This window comes from Moschus berezovskii, chromosome 8 (assembly GCF_049115385.1).
Source record: "Moschus berezovskii isolate FMDL1 chromosome 8, NW_MosBer_1.0, whole genome shotgun sequence".
Taxonomy (NCBI): domain Eukaryota; kingdom Metazoa; phylum Chordata; class Mammalia; order Artiodactyla; family Moschidae; genus Moschus; species Moschus berezovskii.
Window position 1 is genome coordinate 89,450,199 of NC_142467.1, and position 24,853 is coordinate 89,475,051.

Here is a 24,853-nt window from a genome sequence, read left to right on the forward strand (position 1 = left end):
ATGCCTCTGCAAGCTCTGTTATTACTACTATGTGAAAACATTTTGCATGCTTTCAATTAGGATGTATAGAAAGGCTTTACATGTATGGCATTCATCAGACCTGCTAATCTGGAAGCTGCTTTCAAAAAGCAAAGTATTTAAATTTTCCATGACATTCTAAGTCAATTTATTCCCATTCCTAGAAAATGTATCTTTATTTAAATGTTCACAAGCCATCTGTACAAAACTCTTTGCTAGAATTTTGCCAAAGTATAATTTAGAGGTATTTAACAGTAGCATATGAAATCCCCCTTGCCATGTCTGAAATCTGGAGCAACATGTGCTAGTGTTTAGCTATCTGGCAGATCTCCTATCCTCAGTGGATTCCCAAAACTTATGAAAATGCTTTTATGTTCATTCACATTTGATGAATATATTTTCTCAGGACCCTATTACTTAATTCCTCCGAATGTAGGTGCTTTGAATTTGTTCAGGAAGGTACACCACCTCACTGTCTCATTTAGTAGGTCATGTTTTAATCACTCTATAATCTTCATAAAATCTTTTCCACTCCTTCCAGTTTGAAGATAATTCTGCCAGATGGAGAAGATGAAAGCAAATACATCTTATATAGTATTATTTCTTTTTCTCTCATCAGTCTTTAACTTTATGAAAAATTGAGGTCATCCCTTCTATTTTTATTTTTTTTTAACCTTACTCCTATGTGTGTAACATTGTTTTTAGCCTCCTTAGTTTTTTCTTCAAAGCTTCAGTACATTGTGGGCTCTGGTCTAGTGAATTTCAGCCTCTTAACGTTGGTGTTGCTCTTTGATCACGTGCCCTCTGTTTTTCAGTAGTCATGTATGGATGTGAGAGTTGATTCCTCAAGAAGGCTGAGCATCAAAGAATTGATGCTTTTGAATTGTGGTGGTGGAGAAGACTCTTGAGAGTCCCTTGGATAGCAAGGAGATCAAACCAGTCAATCCTGAAGGAAATTAACTCTGAATATTCATTGGAAGGACTGATGCTGAAGCTCATAGTACTTAGGCCACCTGATGTGAAGAGCCAACTCACTGGAAAAGACCTTGATGCTGGGAAAGATTGAGGGCAGGAGAAGGGGGTGACAGAGAATGAGTTGGTTGGATGGCATCACTGACTCAATGGACTTGAGTTTGAGCCAACTCTGGGAGATAGTGAAAGACAGGGAAGCCTGGCATGCTGCCATCCATGGGGTTGCAGAGTCAGACATGACTTAGCGACTGAACAATAATGTCAGTTTTCTAATTCTTCAAATCTTAAGTTTATTAGCAGTTTTCTTATTTGGGTAATTTTTAATTAATTGGCTACTTTTTATCCTCTATATTTTATAAAATTTTATTTGAAGACTTCCCCACCTTCAGTCAAACTATACTTTCGAATTTCTTGTCATGAAATAAAACATAGCTTTTCTCATATTAAGCATTCATCTGATTTCCTAAGGCCTGGCATCTGTGTCCCTATCTGAATGTAATGAACTCAATTCCTTTATTATTAGAAACATTAAAATTGTATCTTAATTTTCTTCCAAGCTTTCTGTACTTTATTATAAGCCATTTCTTCTTTAACTCCAGAAACAAGTCATGATTAATAAAAACCCTTGGTCCTTCTAACTTATGAGATCACTTTTGGCAGAAGGTTACTGTGTCCAGAAAGTTGATATTTTTAAAATCACAGATTTGTTTTTCTGCTCTTCATATTATCTATATGTCTAGAATATCTGTAATCTATTAATTTTCCCCAAAACACTATACTTTCTTCTGCAGAATTAACTTGAATATAGCTTATAAGTGCCATTCATACTAAACCCCACAAGTCTTGAATTTTTGTACAGATAAATACAGTATTTTTCCTTTTCTAAGTGATTTTATTAAAAAGAAGAATGAACTTTTAGTATATATTTCTATAGAAATACCTATTTTATCTAACAGTGTGATTGTTATTATCCTCCACTGCCTGTGTATTTCCGGTTCTTATATTCAAGCCATAAATATTGTTGCAGAAGTCTCAGGCACACTCATGAGAACATATACATTTTTGTTATTTTAGAAACAAGTATAGTTCACCTTCTACATTCTTTGCAGTGAGACACAGATATATATGTATGACATAAGTGTTGTATGTATGCATATCTGTGGCACTTGTCTAACATGAAATACATGAGTATTGTTCCTGACCATCATCTTTAGTTTCTTCCTGATAATTCCTGAAATCTTTTCCATAGATTTTTTTTTCCTTTTTTATAATCCAGCTTTGTCCTACGTAGTATATAGTTGCTCAGTATAATTTAGAATTGTGTGCTCTTGGTTTTAAATTTCACTTTGATGTTTTAAAAAAAAGTTCACTCTATTGCCCACCAAAAATATTGATGCTAGTTTTCTGAGGAGTACTTTCCGCTTGGATATAGGCCACCATTTAATATTCATCAATGAAATAACCTTGTCTACAGTGTCATATATGTATTTTAAACACTACTAATTCAACAAATGATATAGTAGTTTCTGGGGATGCAGTGGTGTCAAGATTAACAGGGTTCCTACCCTCATGGAATTCATGCTCCTGTGAGGGAGACATGTAGCAAATAACTATACATATAAAGCAACTATTGAATTTGATCAGACCATAAAGGACATATGCACGCTGATGTGAATGGAAGAAACTGAAAAAGGGCGAATTATATTACAGAAGGTTGGGACTGCCAGAATAGGTCTCAAGTAGAAAAAAAAGGAAGAGAAAATTAGTGTTCTTATTCTACTCTGTTTCCTTCCAGGGATATTAAAGAGACTAGGGGTACATTTGTTACCATGTAAGTCAGCTAAAGTCAGTGAGTTTGAAAATTTCAGACAGGGTTCTTGAATATGTTAATAATAAAGACAGCAACCATTCACTATTGTATCTACATCTACTTCCATATCCATGTTAGAGACGCATAGGCAGTGAAAACCCGTCTCTTCTCTGTGGGGTTGTTAAAAGGATCTAACCATTGACTGCTTGTTCATCTTAAGGTTATATTAGATACTTGATGCTGTTATTTCCTCAAAACATTCCTACTTATTGCTCTGTTCAGTGGGAAAATACAAAGTTCAAATAGTGTTACTTTCCTCCTCTTTTCTTCTATGTTATCTTATTTCCTTCATCAGTATCTTGATACTGGCTTTGGCTTTCTTCTGTGCCTTTAGATTTTTTCTTTTTGTAAAATCTCTTCCCCTTTGTCTAATAAAATTCTTCATCTTTATTAAAAAGTGAAGGATAGAAATGTATACCTCGAGGTCACTAATTATATGCACAGATAGTTAATGATTCTCATCTCAATAATATGGGAGGCTCACAAAGAATCTGTACCTCTGCTTCTATGCATTCCCACCCTCTGGAAAACAGCCAGTCAGGTAACTGAATCAGGGCTAATATGGGTCTTTCAGTTCAAAGTTGCATGTTCTTTCCAACACACAACACGGTATGAAGTGGAGATTTGGTAAGTTTCCAGTTTAGCAGACTGTGTACTGAAACTGGATGGTTAAGATCCCCCCAATTCATGTTGGGTTCTTATTCATTAGTTTGTAAACAGATTAAGTACAGTAGGTGATTTCCAAACTTTATAAATTTTTTGCAACATGGAAGAAGTTCATGGCAAAAAAGGACACAGCATGTAATGATTAAATGAATAAACTTGGGCATCTGATTAAAGTTCTGAAATTATGGTTCAACAAATTATGATATCGAACAGTTAAAATAATTATAAGTTAAAAGCCTTATTTTCTTAAGACGTCAACTCTTTTATTTATTATTTCTTACCATGTATTTGTTAAATAATTCTGGAGGTCAATATGTCATGTGGACCTATGCATATCAAATCCAAAGCTATGGTGATTTTTCAGTTTATTAATATTATAAAGAACTCTCAAAATTGAACTCAGGATATTTTAGTAGTCAGTTCAGTTCAGTCGCTCAGTTATGTCTGACTCTTTGTGACCCCATGAACGGCAGCACGACAGGCCTCCCTGTCGATCACCAACTCACGGAGTCCACCCAAACCCATGTCCATTGAGTCAGTGATGCCATCCAACCATCTCATCCTCTGTCATCCCCTTCTCCTCCTGCCCTCAATCTTTCCCAGCATCAGGGTCTTTTCAAATGAGCCAGCTCTTCGCATTAGGTGGCCAAAGTATTGGGGTTTCAGCTTCAACATCAGTCCTTCCAATGAACACCCAGGACTGATCTCCTTTAGGATGGACTGGTTGGATCTCCTTGCTGTCCAAGGGACTCTCAAGTGTCTTCTCCAGCACCACAGTTCAAAAGCATCAATTCTTCGGCGTTCAGCTTTCTTCACAGTCCAACTCTCACATCCATACATAACCACTGGAAAAACCATAGTCTTGACTAGATGGACCTTTGTTGACAAAGTAATGTCTCTGCTTTTACTAGTAGAAATATGGAATTCTATAGATCCTGAGATAATCATTTGTCCCCTGTAATAAACACTAGGTAGATTTATCTTTTTATGGCTTTGGAGATCTGACCCGAAAGCTTAATGGCTGTGGTATGTTTTTCTATGATGTATATTATTTTCTCAGGTTATGTGTCTAGGTTACTTGTAGGGAATTTTAATCATAAATACAACTTTTAAGTGCAATAATAATTGATAAATTAGTAATATAAAGTTAGAAAATTTAATGTTTCCTACTATGAAGAAAAAAGTTAATTATCCCATTAAAATTGTATTTTTGATTTTAATGGCTTACTACTTTTGCCTAGAGGTTTCCCACCTTTTCAGAAAATTGGGCATTATTACAGGCAGATGTATGCCTGAAGAAAATTTGATTTATTATTAATATCTGTTTTATTATTTTTTTAATTTCCCCATTTTAGAAAAATAAAACATCACATCAGTATAACTAGTGTTCAAACTAAGTGCATGTCAGATTGTTCACTGGAAAAGATAAGATAACTGAAAACTCTCCTGTCATTTTGCGAGACACAATATGCAGGCAATCTTTCTACAGGATGCTGTTTGCAAGTATATAAGGGCACCTTGTGTGAACTCTAACTTACTTTCCTTGCTCTGCTTTTTTTCAGGTAAGTCCTACTGTCAGTCAAAAAGCATAAATGTGTTGGGATCACTCGGCCAGTTGATATACTGAACTATAAGGTTTCTTTCTGTGTACTGACAGTTTTCTCAATATTGATCAAGTGCCAGTAAGAAACCACTTGTATGTATTAAGCTCCATAATCTTTAGAATGTTTTATTATTACATAATGAATGATACATGTCCATTAAGAAAATTAGAAAATATTCTATAAACACAATGAAAAAAATTAAAAGGATTTTTGTTTTACCAATGAAATATACCATTTTGGTGTATATGCATTTTCATTATTTTATTTTTTTAACTTATGTATTTTTAATTGGAGGATAATTGCTTTACAGTGTTGTGTTGGTTTCTACCATACATCAGCATGAATCAGTCAAAGTTATGCATGTGTTCCTTCCCAATTGAAGCCCTCTCCCAGCCCATCCCACCCCTCTAGGTTGTCACAGAGCACCAGGTTGAGTTCCCTGTGTTAATCAGCAATTTTCCATTAGCTACCTGTTTTACAAATGGTAACGTATATATTTCACTGCTACTCTCTAAGTTCATCCCACCCTCTCCTGCCCCTGCTATGTCCATAAGCCTGTTCTCTATGTCTGAGTCTCTATTCCTTCCCTGCAAATGGTTCATCAGTACCATTTTTCTAGATTCCATATGTATGCATTAATATATGATACTTGTTTTTCTCTTTCTGACTTATTTCACTCTATATAACAGGTTCTAGGTTCATCTACCTCACTGGAACTGATTCAAATCCATCCCTTTTGATGACAGAGTAATATTCCATTGTATATATGTACCCCACTTCTTTATCCATTCATCTGTTGATGGACATTTAGGTTGCTTCCATGTCATGGCTATTGTAAATAGTGCTGCAATGAACATGGGGGTACATGTGTCTTTTTAAATTATGGTTTTCTCAGAGTATATGCTCAGTGGTGGGATTGCTAAGAACTATAAAAATGATAGTTTTATTCCTAGTTTTTAAAGAAACTTCTTTAAAAACTTCTCCATAGTGGCTGTATCAATTTACATTTCCACCAGCAGTGCAAGAGAGTTCCCTTTTCTGTACACCCTCTCCAGCATTTATTGTTTGTAGCTTTTTTGATGATGGCCATTCTGACTGATGTGAGGTGATACTTCACTGTAGTTGTGAAGTCTTTCTCTAATAATAAGTGATGTTGAGCATTTTTTTATGTGTTTATTAGCCATATGTATATCTTCTTTGGAGAAATGTCTGTTTAGGTCATCTACCCATTTTTTTTATTGGATTGTTTGTTTTTCTGATGGTGAGCTGCGTGAGCTGCTCGCATTTTTTGGAGATTGATCCTTTGTGAGTTGCTTAATTTGCAGTTATTTTCTCCCATTCTGAGGGTTGTCTTTTCATCTTGTTTATGGTTTCCTTTGCTGTGCAGAAGTTTTAAAGTTTAATTATGTCTCATTTGTTTATTTTTGTCTTTATTCCTTTATTATACAAGGCTGGTCATAGACATTTTATTTTTTAAATATATTTAAAGTAATTTAGAATTTTTATCTTAAAGTATTTTTTCCCTTTCTTTTTAGTATTGCTCCTCTTTTTCTCTATCACCATCTCTTCCATGTAAAAAGATTTTAAAATATCTAAATGCTGGTAAGAAAATGATGTTAATGGTCAATGATAGAACCTAAAATATTTTTTAAACTACATAATGGTGACAACATTTACTGAAAATATATTTAAGCATTACTATTTAGAAACGTCATAGAAATAGGAGCCAAGCAAAAGGCCTTGTACTTATTCTTCATATTGGATTAAGTAACCTTAGGAACACACGAAATGGTGAGATGACTTTATACATACAAGATGGAGGAGTAGAAGGACGTGTGCTCATCTTCTCCTGCGAGAACTCCAAAATTACAACTTGCTCCTGAACAACTGTTGACAGGAGACTGCTTGACGTTGGTTTAGACACTAAGTCATATCTGACTCTTGCAAACCATGGACTGCAGCCTGCCAGGCTCCTCTGTCCATGGGATTCTCCAGTCAAGAATACTGGAATGGGTTGCCATTTCCTTTTCCAGAGGATTTTGCCAACCCAGGAGAATGTTGGATCCCACCAAAAAATGATACCCCACATTCAAGGGCAAAGGAGAAGCCCCGGCAAGACTGTAGGAATGGCAAAATCATGTTTAGAATCAAACCCCATACCTGCCCGAGAAGCTTGGAGGGCTCAAACAAACCTTGTGCTCACCAGGACCCACATACCCCACAGAGCCTGAGCCAGAACTGTGTTTGAGTGTCTCCTGTGGAGGTACATATCAGCAGTGGCCTGCCACAGGAGCCGGGGCTCTGGGTGCAGCAGACCTGGGTATGGCATAAACCCTCTTGGAGAAGGTCACCATTAACCCCACCATAGAGCCATCAGAACTTACACAGGACTGGGGAAACGGACTCTTGGAAGGCATAAACAAAATCTTGTGCACATCAAGATCCAGGAGAAAAGAGCAGTGACCCCAAAGAGGCTGACCCAGTCTGACCTGGGAGTGTCCAGGAGTCTCCAGTGGAAGTGTGGGTCAGTGGTGCCCTGCTTCAGGGTCAGGGAACAGCGCATGCATGGGACCTTTTCAAGGAGGTTGCCATTATCTTCATTACTTCCACCATAGTTTGGCCTATCACAGCCCCACCCATCAACTGAAAATTGAATTAAAGGTTTACTGAGCACATCCATACATGACCACGGGATAAACCATAGCCTTGACTAGACGGACCTTTGTTGGCAAAGTAATGTCTCTGCTTTTTAATATACTATCAAGGTTGATCATAACTTTCCTTCCAAGGAGTAAGTGTCTTTTAATTTCATGGCTGCAGTCAGCATCTGCAGTGATTTTGGAGCCCCAAAAAATAAAGTCTGACACTGTTTCCACTGTTTTTCCATCTATTTCCCATGAAGTGATGGGACCAGATGCCATGATCTTTGTTTTCTGAATGTTGAGCTTCAAGCCAACCTTTTCACTCTCCTCTTTCACTTTCATCAAGAGGCTTTTGAGTTCCTCTTCACTTTCTGCCATAAGGGTAGTGTCATCTGCATATCTGAGGTTATTGATATTTCTCCCAGCAATCTTGATTCCAGCTTGTGCTTCTTCCAGCCCAGTGTTCCTCATGATGTACTCTGCATAGAAGTTAAATAAGCAAGGTGACAATATACAACCCTGACATACTCCTTTTCCTATTTGGAACCAGTCTGTTGTTCCATGTCCAGTTCTAACTGTTGCTTCCTGACCTGCAAACAGGTTTCTCAAGAGGCAGGTCAGGTGGTCTGGGATTCCCATCTCTTTCAGAATGTTCCACAGTTTATTGTGATCCACACAGTCAAAGGCTTTGGCATAGTCAATGAAGCAGAAATAGATGTTTTTCTGGAACTCTCTTGCTTTCTCCATGATCCAGCAAATGTTGGCAATTTGATCTCTGGTTCCTCTGCCTCTTCTAAAACCTGCTTGAACGTCTGGGAGTTCACGGTTCACATATTGCTGAAGCCTTGCTTGGAGAATTTTGAGCATGACTTTACTAGTGTGTGAGATGAGTGCAATTGTGCGGCAGTTTGAGCATTCTTTGGCATTGCCTTTCTTTGGGATTGGAGTGAAGACTGACCTTTTCCAATCCTGTGGCCACTGCTGAGTTTTCCAAATCTGCTGGCATATTGAGTGCAGCACTTTCACAGCGTCATCTTTCAAGATTTGAAATAGCTCAACTGGAATTCCATCACCTCCACTAGCTTTGTTCGTAGCGATGCTTTCTAAGGCCCACTTGACTTCACATTCCAAGATGTCTGGCTCTAGGGAGGTGATCACGTTATCGTGACTATCTTGGTCGTGAAGATTTTTTTGTACAGTTCTTCTGTGTATTCTTGCCACCTCTTCTTAATATCTTCTGCTTCTGTTAGGTCCATACCAGTTCTGTCCTTTATCGAGCCCATCTTTGCATTGAATCTCTAATTTTCTTGAAGAGATCTCTTGTTTTTCCTATTCTGTTGTTTTCCTCTATTTCTTTGCATTGATCACTGAGGAAGGCTTTCTTATCTCTCCTTGCTGTTCTTTGGAACTCTGCATTCAGATGCTTATATCTTTCCTTTTCTCCTTTTGCTTTTTTGCCGGGAGAAATATCAGTAACCTCAGATATGCAGATTACACCACCCTTATGGCAGAAAGCAAGGTAGTACTGAAGAGGCTCTTGATGAAAGTGAAAGAGGAGAGTGAAAAAGTTGCCTTAAGTCTCAACATTCAGAAAACTAAAGTCATGGCATCCCATCCCATCACTTCATAGCAAATAGATGGGGAAACAGTGAAAACAGTGGGAGACTTTATTTATGGGGGCTTCAAGATCACTGCAGATGGTGACTGCTGCCATGTAATTAAAAGGCGCTGTCTCCTTGGAAGAAAAGCTATGACAAACCTAGACAGCATATTAAAAAGCAGAGACGTTACTTTGCCACAAAGGTACATCTAGTCAAAGCTAAGGTATTTCCAGTAGTCATGTATGGATGTGAGAGTTGGACTATAAAGGAAGCTGAGCACTGAAGAAATTATGCTTTTGAACTGTGGTGTTGGAGAAGACTCTTGAGAGTCCCTTGGACTGCAAGGAGATCCAGGCAGTCCATCCTAATGGAGGTCAGTCCTGAATTTTCATTGGAAGGACTGATGCTGAACGTGAAACTCCCAATTCTTTGGCCACCTGATGAGAAGAACTGACTCACTGGAAAAGACCCTGATGCTGGGAAAGATTGAAGGCAGGAAAAGAGAACGACAGGGGATGAGATGATTGGCTGGCATTATCGACTCTATGGACATGAGTTGAGTAAGCTCCAGGGGTTGGTGATGGACAGAGAAGCCTGGCATGGTGCAGCCCATGGGGTATCAAAGTCAGACAAGACTCAGCGACTGCACTGAACCTTAGTAAATCTTTCTGAAATTAATTGATCTTAGTCTTTAACATTTCAAATATATAAAATTTATGATGGTTATAATGGAAACAAATCATCCTCAATTCCACTAAGCATGAAATGTAAATGGTTATGTAGTGTGCTTGCTGTTGCTGTTGCTTCACAACTTCAGTTGTGTCCGACTCTTGGCGACCCCATAGACGGCAGCCCACCAGGCTCCTCTGTCCATGGGATTCTCTAGGCAAGAATACTGGAGTGGGTTGCCATTTCCTTCTCCCATGTAGTATGCTTATTTTAATTATAAATAGTAAATGTGTTCCTTTTTAATATAATCATTTTTAGGGAGCCCTCCATTGCCCACTGAGTACATGAAAAGTTTTGTGACATAGAAGGCAAAATAACCAATAGTAGTTTGTGCTGGCCCCATTGCTTTAGGAGTTCAATCAATTTCCTCAAATCTCAGTAAGTTTGAGTTACCAGAATTATGAAAAATGGAACACATCCATTCATTTACAAACTAAATTTCGAAACACAGCATTATCTATACTCCACAACCCTCATGTCCCTTCCTAGTCACTAATAACCCTGCTCCATTCCTCAGGTTTATTTCTGTGTTTTGACATCTGATACCAAAGATAAGTTCTAAACTTTATATCAATAAAGTCATATGATATATATATTTCCATCCTTCTTTTATTTATATGCATGTATTTTAACCAAATTGCTCCAAGTGGCAGTAGTCTATGCATTTTCATCAGTGAATCATATTCTCTTTTATGAATATAGCACAGTTTATTCATTCCAGTAGGAATAATGCTGTGTTGTATATTTTGGTATTTTTCTTTTCACCACACATGTACCTGTTTCTTTTGGATATTCACCTAATAAACAAATTGTTGGACTATAAATTATGTTATGTGTTCAACTTTAAATTTTGTAAAATGGAATTGATAGCTAATCGTATCAGTTTACATTTCCAGCAACAGTGTAGGAAAGTTTCAGTTGCTTGATGTGTTTACTAGTATTCTTCAATATTTGAAAATTTTAGCCATTATGGTAGATGTAAAGGAGTATTTTATTCAGATTTTAATTATAATTCCTAATGACTCGGTTAAGTACTCTTTCATTTGGTCATGTTCTTTTGTAAAGTGCATGTTCACATATTTTCCTGTTCTGTTGGTTTGTCCATCTTTTTTTCATATTAGCTGTAGGAATCTTTGTATAGTTGGATAAAAGATTACTGTGGGTTTTATGTTTTGCAGGTATTTTCTCCCATTATACTGCTTGACTTTTCATTCTTAAGGGTAGCTTTTTGATGAGCAGATTTCCCTAATTTTAATGTAGTTCAGCCTATCAGTCATTATTGTCTGTTTTGTGCTTTGTGTGACCTATTTAAGAACGTTTTAGTTATTTAAAAATCAAGAAGTTATTTGTACATGTGATTTTCTAGGTGCTTTATAGTTTTATCTTTCTTATTTAGATTTATAATCCCCCCTACAATTGACTTATATAGTATGAGGAATGGATAAGGTATAATTTTTATATTTAAATATCCACTTGACCAAGGTTTTTGTTTAAAAAATTACTTGCTTCATTTCTCTGCAATGCCAACTTTACCATAAATTAAATGTATGTAAATATGTTAATCACCAGAATCTTTTCTGTTTCATTCGTCAGTCTGACCATCCTTATAGAAATACCAAAAAATTTAAAAATAATGTGGCTCTATTTTAGGACTAGCTATTCAGTAGCACACATCTTCAATTTTGTTCTCCTTCAAGAATGTCTTTGCTTAGCTTGCTAAATGGGAGAAGATGTTTCCAAATGATATATGTCATAAGGAGTTAATTATACAAACAACTCACACAATACAGCATCAAAAAAATAATCTACAATGAAATTTTGCCTTTTGTGACAACATGGATGAGCCTAGTGGTTATTATGCTAAGTGAAATAAGGCAGACAGAGAAAGACAAATATATGATATCACATGTAAAATCTAAAAAATCAAAACAGAAAGAGACTCACAAATACAGAGAACAGATGGATGGTGCCAGAAAGGAAGGGGTTCAAAATAGGTAAAGGGGATGTAAGCGGTACAAACCTCCAGACATAATAAATACAATAAATGGGAAATAGAAAGGGAAACAGTGGAAACAGTGTCAGACTTTATTTTTGGGGCTCCAAAATCACTGCAGATGCTAATTGCAGCCATGAAATTAAAAGATACTTGCTCCTTGGAAGGAAAGTTATGACCAACCTAGATAGTATATTAAAAAGCAGAGACATTACTTTGCCAACAAAGATCCGTCTAGTCAAGGCTATGGTTTTTCCAGTGTTCATGTATGGATGTGAGAGTTGGACTGTGAAGAAAGCTGATCGCCGAAGAATTGATGCTTTTGAACTGTGGTGCTGGAGGAGTCCCTTGGACTGCAAGGAGATCCAACCAGTGCATTCTAAAGGAGATCGATCCTGGGTGTTCATTGGAAGGACTGATGCTAAAGCTGAAACTCCAATACTTTGGCCACCTCATGCGAAGAGTTGACTCACTGGAAGACTCTGATGCTGGGAAGGATTGGGGGCGGGAGGAGAAGGGGACGACAGAGAATGAGATGGCTGGATGGCATCACCGACTTGATGGACGTGAGTTTGAGTGAACGCCGGGAGTTGGTGATGGACAGGGAGGCCTGGCATGCTGTGATTTATAGGGTCGCAAAGAGTTGATCACGACTGAGCGACTGAACTGTACTGAACTGAACTGAACTGTAGGCATAGGGCTATAATAAACATCTTTAGGAATATGGCCATAGCATTGTAATAAGTTTGTTTGGGGACAGGTTGTTCCTAGACTTATCGTGGTGATCATCACTTCATGATGTATGCAAATATCAGATCACTATAAGGTACACCTAAAACTGATATATATCAACAGTATTTTAATAAAAGCAAATAAATCATAAGTAAATACCTTTGTTAGCCTTAGCTCTTGGTATTTCCATATAAATTTTAGAAATTTAATGTTAGTTTCTACAAAGAGCCTTGCTAAGATTTTAAATGTGATCTTATTTAACCTGTAGATAGTTTTGAGATATTTTACAATCTTGAATCTTTTATCCATGAACTAAGTAGTCTGTCAGGTAAAGACTAAACATGTTACCTTTACTAATTTTCTGGCAATCACCCTGCTTTTTAGTAGGTGTTAATAATTCTCTTGTCAGAGACATGTATCCTAATGATCAGGATTAAAAATATGGCATGCTGAAATGAAGCATCATAAACCTCATGTGTTCAATATAATTGTGTTCTTAAGCAAATTTAAAAGAACAAATATCAAGTTACAAAATCTTTCATTCAACGGGGTAAAGGCTAGAGAGTTTAGACTTGGAATGATGTCGTCATTTTCCCTGTATAAATTTCAACTGTTAAACATATTTGAATAGTTCAAAGTGTTGAGCTATAAAAAAGCAAACATCACTATTAGGTAATCTTCTGTCTGATTACACAGAGCTTTTGCTCAAGAATTATGGACTCCATTTTTCTACCACCGTAAGCAGTATTATGAGTTCATGCCTCTTATCAATTTTGTCATGCATCGAAATGGATAAACACAGACAAAGCCACTCAGAAAAAGCAGTCTCTTTTTCAAATGCAACATTTCCCTTCACGTAGTTAGTCCCTAATCTTGAAGTTTCATTATCTCATTCATTTATTCATCAAATATTTATTGAACACGTACACCAGTTTGAACAATATACCATGTAATGAAAACATAGTTACTGGCTTATAGTCTGGCTGAGCAAATAAAGTTCACATACATGAACAAATAATAAAATATTTCTTTGATTAATTTACTTCACATTGTCCTCTCCATTTATTCAGACTTCTTTACCCACAGCCATAGAGGCATGTGGGAATCTTTTCCAGCTCTTCACTTTTATACAGTGCCTCTCATTTTTATTTCCAAAGTGTACCCTACCATCATCTGTGAAAGACTATATTCAGTGAGTCCACTTACAAGTGTCCTTTTTGTTGAGTTCCATTTCCACATATCCTCATGCTTCTCTGTTATCTCTACTGAGAAGTTCCACAGTGACTTTGAGCTCAGTAAATGCTATGCTGAACTTCCTATATTTACTCTTAAGCCTTCTTACTTCTAATCTTAATGTTGGTAGATAAGAACATACTCCAAATAATTTTACAAACCAGACTTGGAATTGAATCTGGATTCTTTCTATCCTCTCATTCCTATATTACTACTCTTAATGGTTTAAATCTTCACCTTATCTCACTTTATTACTGAGTATTTTAATATGTGTAGACAGAAACTGACACAAGAACTAGAGAGAATCCTGACACCATTTTTTTTCAATAGCTTCTAGTTCCCATTCCTTCCAGAATCCAAACTGCTTTTTCATTTATGAACATTGGAGGTGTCAATCCTTCATTTTTAACTTAAGCTAGCTAAGGCTGATACCTAAAATTTAAAAACAAATGATCCTACCTCATCCATGTTCCAAACAGAATGAATTGGAGTCTTTCTCTAAGACCATTATGTCTTTATGCAAATACTTATGGCACCTATAAAAATGTTGCCTTTTCCCTTTCTGTGTTTTTATTTATCCATAGTAAAATTCTACTGGAATTCTTGAGGACAAAGATTTCCTCTATTTTTTATGTCCCCAGTACCTGCCCCAGGTCTCAATAAAATATTTCTTTAATTGATAAATGTGTGGATGAATATATAGATAAGTCATTCAATTCAAATTATTTTTTTCTGGAAGTCTTCCTAACCTTGCCATTATGTTTTTATCTCTAGTACTTTGAAGAGATAATATTTATTATCTGTGTTCTTCAACAAGTAATACTTTGAAACTTTTTATTGCTTCATAATAATTTTTATACTGATTCTGGAGCAGATTTAAGCACAAAATTTTCCATCTTTAAAGTAATTAATACAGTATTATACTCAGGGGAAAAATATGGTATTTATAAAATCATTCTTAGGTTGTTAGATAAGAGTCACAGAACTGACAAATACATAACCATATAGTTATACTTAATAATTTTATAAATATTGACAGTGGATTCCAGAAAGTTTTTCAGTGTCATGTCCAGGGAAACAGGGCTGGTTTGTAGAGCTGAACCAACATTGACAGTCAGCTAAATGAAGGCAAAACATAGTTTTTTTCCCCTTAAAGTAGGTGAATTATTTTACATCCTCACCAACATGTTATGTGAATCTAGACACTCAGGAATCCACTTCAACAATTGCTGTTGCCATAGGGATGGTTGTATAGTGCTAGTTCATTGTCTTTGAAGCATGGGCTTTTAAAATAACAATACTTTTAATATTGCTATGCTTGACATTTTAACTAGTGCTTCATGTAAGCTATATCTGATACAACTTACGGCTTGATAGGATACATGAAGTTAAGATGCTTCTGTTCCGGGGAAGATGGGAGATGATGAATAGTACAACAATGAATTGTCTCAACTAACATGAGGGATGGAGACAGAAAGGAGACTGGTGTTGAAGGAGGAAACAGAAAGAACAGGATCCATTTTGAAATCCATCGTCAGCCGGACTGTGGACTTTGAGCTATATTCCCAGTATCTATGGAAACAACATACCAACTAGAAAACCAGACCCACTGGATGGAAGAGCCCAAGGACTCATACCTAGACTCTCCGTTGCCTAAAAGAATACCCTAATTATCCATGTAACCAAATAGAATCATAAATTCTATTATGCTTATTGGGGTATGACCAGAGGCCTATTGATAATTGTCCACTGTTAACTACCTAGGCTTAAGGCATACGAATCGCGGGTTAACTTTGTTGTTCAGACTAGTTTCAGGTAATTTGGGAAGGTGGGCTGCTGCTGCTGCTGCTAAGTCACTTCAGTCGTGTCCGACTCTGTGTGACCCCATAGATGGAAGCCCACCAGGCTCCCCCGTCCCTGGGATTCTCCAGGCAAGAACACTGGAGTGGGTTGCCATTTCCTTCTCCAATGTGTGAAAGTGAAAAGTGAAAGCGAAGTCGCTCAGTCATGTCCGACCCCCAGCGACCCCACGGACTGCAGCCCACCAGGCTCCTCCATCCATGGGATTTTCTAGGCAAGAGTACTGGAGTGGCTTGCCATTGCCTTCTCCAGGGGAGGTGGGCGTGGGCAAGTAACTTAGAGTATATAAGGTTTTCACAAAAACTGGTTGGGGTCCTTGGCTAAGAGGAGACTCTGCCTTGGGCCCACCAGTGAATAACTGCACTCCACTATCTGCATTGTCCTGAGTGAGTTTGTTTCCTGGAACCTGTGGCTATGACAGTGTTTTTGGAGGGCAGAAATCAGAAAACCAAAGTAGAATTAACTAAGATAACAGAAAAAATTCTCTATGAAATGAATTAAGAATGAGTAGTCCATGGAGATTTGGCAATGGCCAGAAATCACTGCTTAGCCATACTAGTTCTAGATAGGAATTCAGAGGGTCCTGAGGTTTCTGCTTATAAAAATTGAAGTGAATTTCCTAGAAATTAATTACAGTTCATAAATTAATATAGCCTGTGGGCTCAAAACAAGAAAACTGAAGGTCAATGAGGGAGTTCAAACTGCAAACTTGAACAGTTTTCAATAATAATAGAAAATACAGTTTGTGAAATGTAACAATTCTCTGGACTGTTGATGCTTGCTTGCTGCCAAATTACCTGTCATTTTTAAAGAACTGAATTTGTTTCTTTTTAAATGAAAGAATTTTTACTTTTATTTTTTACATGATGGAGGATAGATGTGTGAGCAAATTTAATTTTTCAAATATATTGAAAAGAAATAACTTCTTTTTAAAACTGACCTTTGTTTTCAATGTACTGGGTCTTTGTTACTGCACTCAGTCTTTCTCTTTTTGCGGGGAGTAGGGGTGGCTCTTCGTTAGTCTACTCAGCCTTCTCACTGTGGTGGCTTCTCTTGTGGAGCGCAGGCTCTAGGTGCATAGGCTTCACTAGTTTCAGCATTCAGGGCTCAGTAGTTGTCGCTCGCAGGCCCTTGACTGCATGGGCTCCAGTAGCAGTGGTGCACGGGCTTTAGTAGAATCGTCCCAGACCAGGATCAAAATCATTTCCCCTGCATTGGCAGGCAGATTCTTATCCACTGTACCACCACGGACTGCATCCCTCCAGGCTGCTCTGTCTCTGGGGATTCTCCAGGCAAGAATACTGGAGTGGCTTGCTATGCCCTCCTCCAGGGGATCTTCCCAACCCAGGGGTCGAACCCAGGTCTCCTGCATTGCAGGCAGATTCTAAACCAAGTGAGCCACCAAAGGAAGCCCCTCATTATCTAGTCATCGAATGTAAATTCCATGACAGTTTTGGGAATATTCCACTTGATCTTATTCTTTCCTGCATTTAGTAACATTTTTATTTCTTTGCTCACATGCAAGAATGAATGCTTTATAGTTTCATTTATATGAAGTTCAAAATAAGTCAAAAATTAACCTACTTAGGAAAATTAGAAACAAATTTCCAAATTAGCTCATGCAATATATACCTCTTTGCAACTTAATTTTTTCACCTCAGTTCAGTTGCTCAGTCGTGTCCGACTCTTTGCGACCCCATGAATCACAGCACGCCAGGCCTCCCTGGCCATCACCAACTCCCGGAGTTCACTCAAACTCACGTCCATTGAGTCGGTGATGCCATCCAGCCATCTCATTCTCTGTCGTCCCCTTCTTCTCCCACCCCCAATCCTTCCCAGCATCAGAGTCTTTTCCAATGAGTCAACTATTCGCATGAGGTGGCCAAAGTATTGGAGTTTCTTAATAACTCTTAAATTCTTTCCATATTATTCTTTATAGACCTGCATAATTATTTTAATGTTTATTGAGCAATTATATAAATGAAATCAACTAATTTCTTTTAATTTAAATTGCAAAATATGGTTCACTTGATAGAATGTCACTGGCCAAATTAGAGTTAATATTCTAAGAATTATCCAGTAAAATATTTTTCTTTCAAGTAATCACATTTATCTTTTCAGTTATCTTCTGTGATTTTTCTAAACCGTAAAACTTCTTGAAAAACATATGTAAAATTTTTAATGTTTATAGTTTTACTTTCTTTTTAAAGTAATTTTTAATTTAAAATTTTATCAAAGTAAAATAAACATCAAAGAGTACGTAAATTGTAAGTATTCAAAGAAGTGAAATTTTTGTGTTAATTTTTAAAATGTGAACATAATCATGAAAATTAATATTCCTATAAGAACTAGAATATTACTGGTGCTCCCAGGGCTCCTACCCAATCATCAGAAAGTTTACTTGAAAGTAAAAATACTAAATTAGCCATATCTTCAGTCATTTTTAATTTGAACAGCTGGGAATAGAAAGTAGAAGGAAGCTTCTGGCTGTATTTCTATTTTGATAAACATGCATTAATTAATGAACAACTTTAATGATTGTCTGAAAGAATTATTCTCAGTGTTCCCTATAAAGTAGGAGAATTCATAGTAGTCAAAGGGAGAAAGATATCAGACCCATGAAAAACAAAAAATGATACAATATTTTGGAAACGAGAATAGGTATGTATCTAATGATTTTTAAAATATGCTGATGCATTGTCCTTCCAATGAAATGTATGAGTAGATTATATGAAGTCAGCTAGCTCAAGATGGTATATAGGATATATCTGTCTCTAATTTCTTCTGAAATTATCTTAAAAACAATAAAAGAATCAAAAAGGATATTAAGAGTCAACTTTTTGGAAGTCTTTTCCTTATCTGTGCAATGAGAGTTGTAATAGGTATTTTCTAATAGCCTACTTTACTTTGGCACTGAATTTTGTTATTTTTAAAATACTATCTGATTTATATTTGCATCACTATGGAAAATAGGTGAGAATTATCTATATTATATGAATAGATTGAAGCATTAGTAACAAGAGGGTAAATATTGTGTTGAATCATTTTATGTGCATAGCCAGAAAAAACATCTTGATATAAATAAATCTTCCATACATTTTAAAATCAAATATAAGGCATCTACAGCTACCTGATAATAATGAAAGATAATTTCTAATTTTAAAACTTCTATGAATATGTCTAGCCATTTATCCATTAATAGTAGCTGGAGAAGAAATTTTAGTGTCCACTGTGTGGGGTACTTATCAATTCAGACAGGGAAGTGAAATGGAGGGTGAGAATTAGATGAGAGGAGGGAGGAAGGAAGGGAGAGGGGAAAAGAGAGAGGATCCTTCCTAGAATCTGATTTTAAAAGTTTGAACCAAACAATCTTGGGTTCATCATGGTGGGTGTGTCACAGTCTAAACATCCTAAGTCACTCTCTATGCAATTTTTTCTCAATAAACATATACACTCACTGCTTTAGATGCATTATGTCAGTTGTTTATGGTAAGAGCCAATGAGAGAGGCCTTTGCATCTTGAAATTAAGAAACTTAGGTTTGGAGAGGTTAAATCATTTCCCAGCATCATCAGGATGAAGTGACAAAACTGAGGATGAAATCCATGACTGACCTCTGAAGGTCGCACTGCCATCTGCTCTGCTATATGTCTCTTGTCTTCCCAGTTAACAGACCACTCAAAGTGATTACTGAGGAGGGACAAAGTGAGACTATTTTACAAATACTTTAGGAAGAGATATGAAATATCAATGAAGTGATGTCAGTTATTTCTAATTTAAAGATTATTTCTCCCTGTACTGTATTCTTTTTATGTTCCATTTGACAAACTAAAAAGTTGGGAAATTTTTCAAAATTAAAGCTATTAGTAACCAGTGATGTTCAAATGACCATACCTCTCTATCAACTGCATTTGTTCTTTAGTATTTATTAAAAATACAGATTGGTCCAGAAAGATAAAACTGCATAAATTGATGTGTTTTGTGATTTATAATACCTCTTTATGTGAAATCTTTGTTTATAAAGCTTGTTACCCAGATGTAATTTATTTTAGTGATTGTTATATTAGTTGTGGTCAAAGTTAACAGAGGAAGTCTAAATGGGACTGTTGTATGCTGTCCTGGGTGACCACGTTAAGGAGCAATGTCAAACCATCAGTAAACTTACCACAGCAGCCTTGGCCTGTTTGCCCCCTTCTGTTTTCCTTTGCAGTGGACAATTTCTTATCTACTAACACCCACAATTTCCTTTTGTTTTAGATTATTTTATTGTTGTTATTGTTATTGGGGTGTATTTGTATTGGGGTGTAATCGGGTAGGATTCTTTGGAGTCACACAGTGTTTTTATTGGATAAATATTTTGTTTTTTTGTTTTTGGATTTTTTTTTTTTTTTACTAATTATGGTTTTTGTAATATATTTTAAATTCTCCAAAGGCATTAAATGGTCTCTAACATAAAACCTATGGTTGTTTTATTTATTTATTAAGTTAATTTTTATTAGCATTGAATTACAGTGTTGTTAGTTTCTGCTGTATAGCAAACTGAAATATATATATGTATATATATATATATATTTATCTCCACTCTTTTTTTAGATTCTATTCCCATATGGGTCATTAAGAGTATGGAGTAGAGTTCCCTGTATTATACAGTAGGTTCTTATTAATTATATATTTTATCATTAGCAGTGTGTATATGTCAATTCCAATTTATCCTCAAACCAGATTTCTCTCCTGGTAACCATAAATTGGTTTTCTACATCTATGATTCTGTTTCTATTTATAAATAAGTTCATTTGTACCATTGTGTTAGATTCCACATATAAACAATATATGATATTTGTCTATGGCTAACTTTGGGTGAAAGTAGCAAGATGCCAAATTAGTCCATAATTTCCCAAGGTGATATAGAATTAATGGTGGTGCTCAGACTTAAATCCGTGGCTGTCCTATTCTAAGTGGTCATACTTTATCATGAGATAATGAGAGCTCCCAGGAGACAAAATCACCAGATGGGCCCCTTGAGTACTGGAGCCTGTGGTTGGGGACAGTGTTCAAATTCTCCTGTTTTTCTGAAAATACTCTGAATGTCTTTAATGGACTGTAGGTTTTTTGTTCTCAGTGCAGTAAGGCAATTGAAAATATGTTGCAAAGTAGATGATTTTATATCTTTTAGCTAAAACTGTCATACTGAGTCAGCTACATCTAGGATGTCCTGTGACAAAATACGTTCATAAATTCTGAAGGATCTGAAAGTGAGAATGATATCCACTCTCTTGCTTAATTACCTGGGTGACCTGAAGAAGGTCACAGACACTAAAGTAGGTCACAGTTTTCTAACACTTTTAAGAAAAAAATTACAAATTTATAATTAACTTCTAAACACTTTTTTAAACTGCTTTCATTGGGTCAGATGCACACACACATAACATACACACTCACACACACATACTTACACACACAAACACATAATTTAATCCAAATTTAATGTATAATGACAGCAAATCAGTGGGTGCCTGGGGATAGAGGTGGGAATAAGAGAAGGATTACAAAGGAGTATGAGGAAACTTTTAGGGGTGATCAATATATTCATTATCTTGATTACGATGGTGAAGTCACAGATATATCCATATGTCACAACTTATTGAATTGTACACTTTAAATATGTGCAAAGTTTATCTTTTATCATTTATACCTCAGTAAACCACAGGACTGGAAAAGGTCAGTCTTCATTCCAATCCCAAAGAAAGGCAATGCCAAAGAATGCTCAAACTACCGCACAATTGCACTCATCTCACACGCTAGTAAAGTCATGCTCAAAATTCTCCAAGCCAGGCTTCAGCAATATGTGAACCGTGAACTCCCAGATGTTCAAGCAGGTTTTAGAAAAGGCAGAGGCACCAGAGATCAAATTGCCAACATCCGCTGGATCATGGAGAAAGCAAGAGTTCCAGAAAAACATCTATTTCTGCTTCATTGACTATGCCAAAGCCTTTGACTGTGTGGATCACAATAAACTGTGGAACATTCTGAAAGAGATGGGAATCCCAGACCACCTGACCTGCCTCTTGAGAAACCTGTATGCAGGTCAGGAAGCAACAGCCAGAACTGGACATGGAACAACAGACTGGTTCCAAATAGGAAAAGGAGTACGTCTAGGTTGTATATTGTCACCCTGTTTATTTAACTTCTATGCAGAGTACATCATGAGGAATGCTGGGCTGGAAGAAGCACAAGCTGGAATCAAGATTGCTGGGAGAAATATCAATAACCTCAGATATGCAGATGACACCACCTTTATGGCAGAAAGTGAAGAGGAACTCAAAAGCCTCTTGATGAAAGTGAAAGAGGAGAGTGAAAAGGTTGGCTTGAAGCTCAACAGTCAGAAAACAAAGATCATGGCATCTGGTCCCATCACTTCATGGGAAATAGATGGGGAAACAGTGTCAGACTTTATTTTTTTGGCCTCCAAAATCACTGCAGATGCTGATTGCAGCCCTGAAATTAAAAGATGCTTACTCCTTGGAAGGAAAGTTATCACCAACCTAGATAGTATATTAAAAAGCAGAGACATTACTTTGCCAACAAAGGTCTGTCTAGTCAAGGCTATGGTTTTTCCAGTGTTCATGTATGGATGTGAGAGTTGGACTGTGAAGAAAACTGATCGCCCAAGAATTGATGCTTTTGAACTGTGGTGCTGGAGAAGACTCTTGAGAGTCCCTTGGACTACAAGGAGATCCAACCAGTCCATTCTAAAGGAGATCAATCCTGGGTGTTCATTGGAAGGACTGATGCTAAAACTGAAACTGCAATACTTTGGCCATCTCATGCGACGAGTTGACTCACTGGAAAAGACTCTGATGCTGGGAAGGATTGGGGGCAGGAGGAGAAGGGGACGACTGAGAATGAGATGGCTGGATGGCATCACCGACTCGATGGACATGAGTTTGAGTGAACTCCGGGAGTTTGTGATGGACAGGGGGTGCTGGTGTGGTGTGATTCATGGGCTCGCAAAGAGTCAGACACTACTGAGTGACTGAACTGAACTGAACTGAAACCTATTTTTAAAATATCCTTCAAAGACCACATTATATACACTCCCTTTTGGAACAAATACTCTGTTTTTTCTCCTTTTAATGTTATCCTAGAACTTTTCAATGCATGTATCACAAGGAGTAAATATTGTTTTTTTTTGGCAGCAAGGGGGGGGATATTAATGTATGAGAACATCTTAATATGCTCCAAATTATTTTTAGTCTTTATTATTTTCTATCAACTAATCCTAATACAAATTCTGCCCTATTTTAACATGCTATTTATAGCCAGATGAGTGAAAACTACAGCATTTTCAATGGAAGTTTAACCTAATGACTCCTCATAGAGAAGAGGGGAGATTTATAGAAGTTGTCCAATCATCTGACTTCTCACAACAGCTGCTTTTTTGATAAACCAAGTGTCTTGTCCCCTGTTCCTAATTAAATGAGCAGTTCAGTTCAGTTCAGTCGCTCAGTGCCTTTCATTTTCCCTCTAGCTTCACTTTGAATCTACCTGAGTAGAAAGTAATGCATTTGAGAAAACAGAACATCTAGAAAACAATTTTAGTTCTATAATAAATTGGTGATCTCAGTAAAACTTTATGTCCCTGTGAGACTTGTTTTCCCTATAGGTAAAGTAACAATAGTCATACTTACTCTGTAACTGCTTCACTGGTTTGATTTAAATGAAGGTACAAAGAGATAAAGTTTTCCTTCAGAGTTTTCTTCTCAGAGCATTAGGAAAGTCTGGACTCTGCTCTGCTATTTCTGGCAAATTTATCTTGAGCCTATTAATCTGCATTATAATTTCTTTTCTTCCTCTATTGGTAGGTATTTAACATGACTAAGTTTTGGTTATATCCTCTATAATTTTTTCTTTAAAGGCCACATAAACTTCCAGGACATCTAATATCACTGATGTACAGTTGAATTAAAGTCTAAAACTCAGACTGTCTAGAATTCTATTCATGCATTTCAGTGCTCTAGATTTTCCTTTGGATATCTTGGTGTCATTCAGATGTGACAAATAATGCATATTTCAACCTAGTTATTATTCTCGACATACTATTTCCACTTAGAAAACATAACTCCATGCTCACCACCTCAACGTTAAGCATTGTGTTAGGCCCGAAAAAGAGTCTCAGTAAATATAGCGCCTCAGCATATTTTGTTTAGAGCACCACATGACTTTGGATAGAGCTAAAATGCTAAGGGAAATTAAGAGTGAAAATCATGAGTGTTGATGGTAAGAGATTATGTCTATGGGGAAGCCTACATCAATTAATGGAGACGCTGGAATGTGTCAGTGTAGACTTTCGACAGAGAGGACACAGTTGCAGAGAGACATCAATGTTGTAGGTCTAAATAATGTCCACTGAGTATAACTGAGAATTAAGAAGGGCACACTCATCACCGTATATTTCGCATATTAGTTGCAGAGAAAAAGAGTGACAGATAGCTTAAGAGCAAAGCTGAGGGACTCAGAGAGAAAGTTGTCAGCTGCAGCAAAAGATAAAAGGAAACTGAAGAAGTGTGGCTAGGTTTCTCAGAACAGAGAAGAAGCTGGAACATCATTGAAGACTGTTAATCGGGCAGGCTAGATAAATTTTGTTAGTTCAAATGATTTTTTAAGGCTATTCATAAAGCTGACTCTTAATATGCCTTATACCTTAATAGGGATTCATTAAGGAAATGGCTTGTTACCACTCATATGTCTAATGATTATGGCATATTTCCTTAACCGGGTATGCAATTCATTGCTTTAAATACCCAGCACTACAAGACCGTTTCTGTACTTTGCTGCATGAGATAAGCTTTCTTTATAGAAATGTTTCTATTCACTGGGGAGTAATAATATTTAAACATCTAGAGTTTATAAAATAAAAAGAGCACACACTAAACA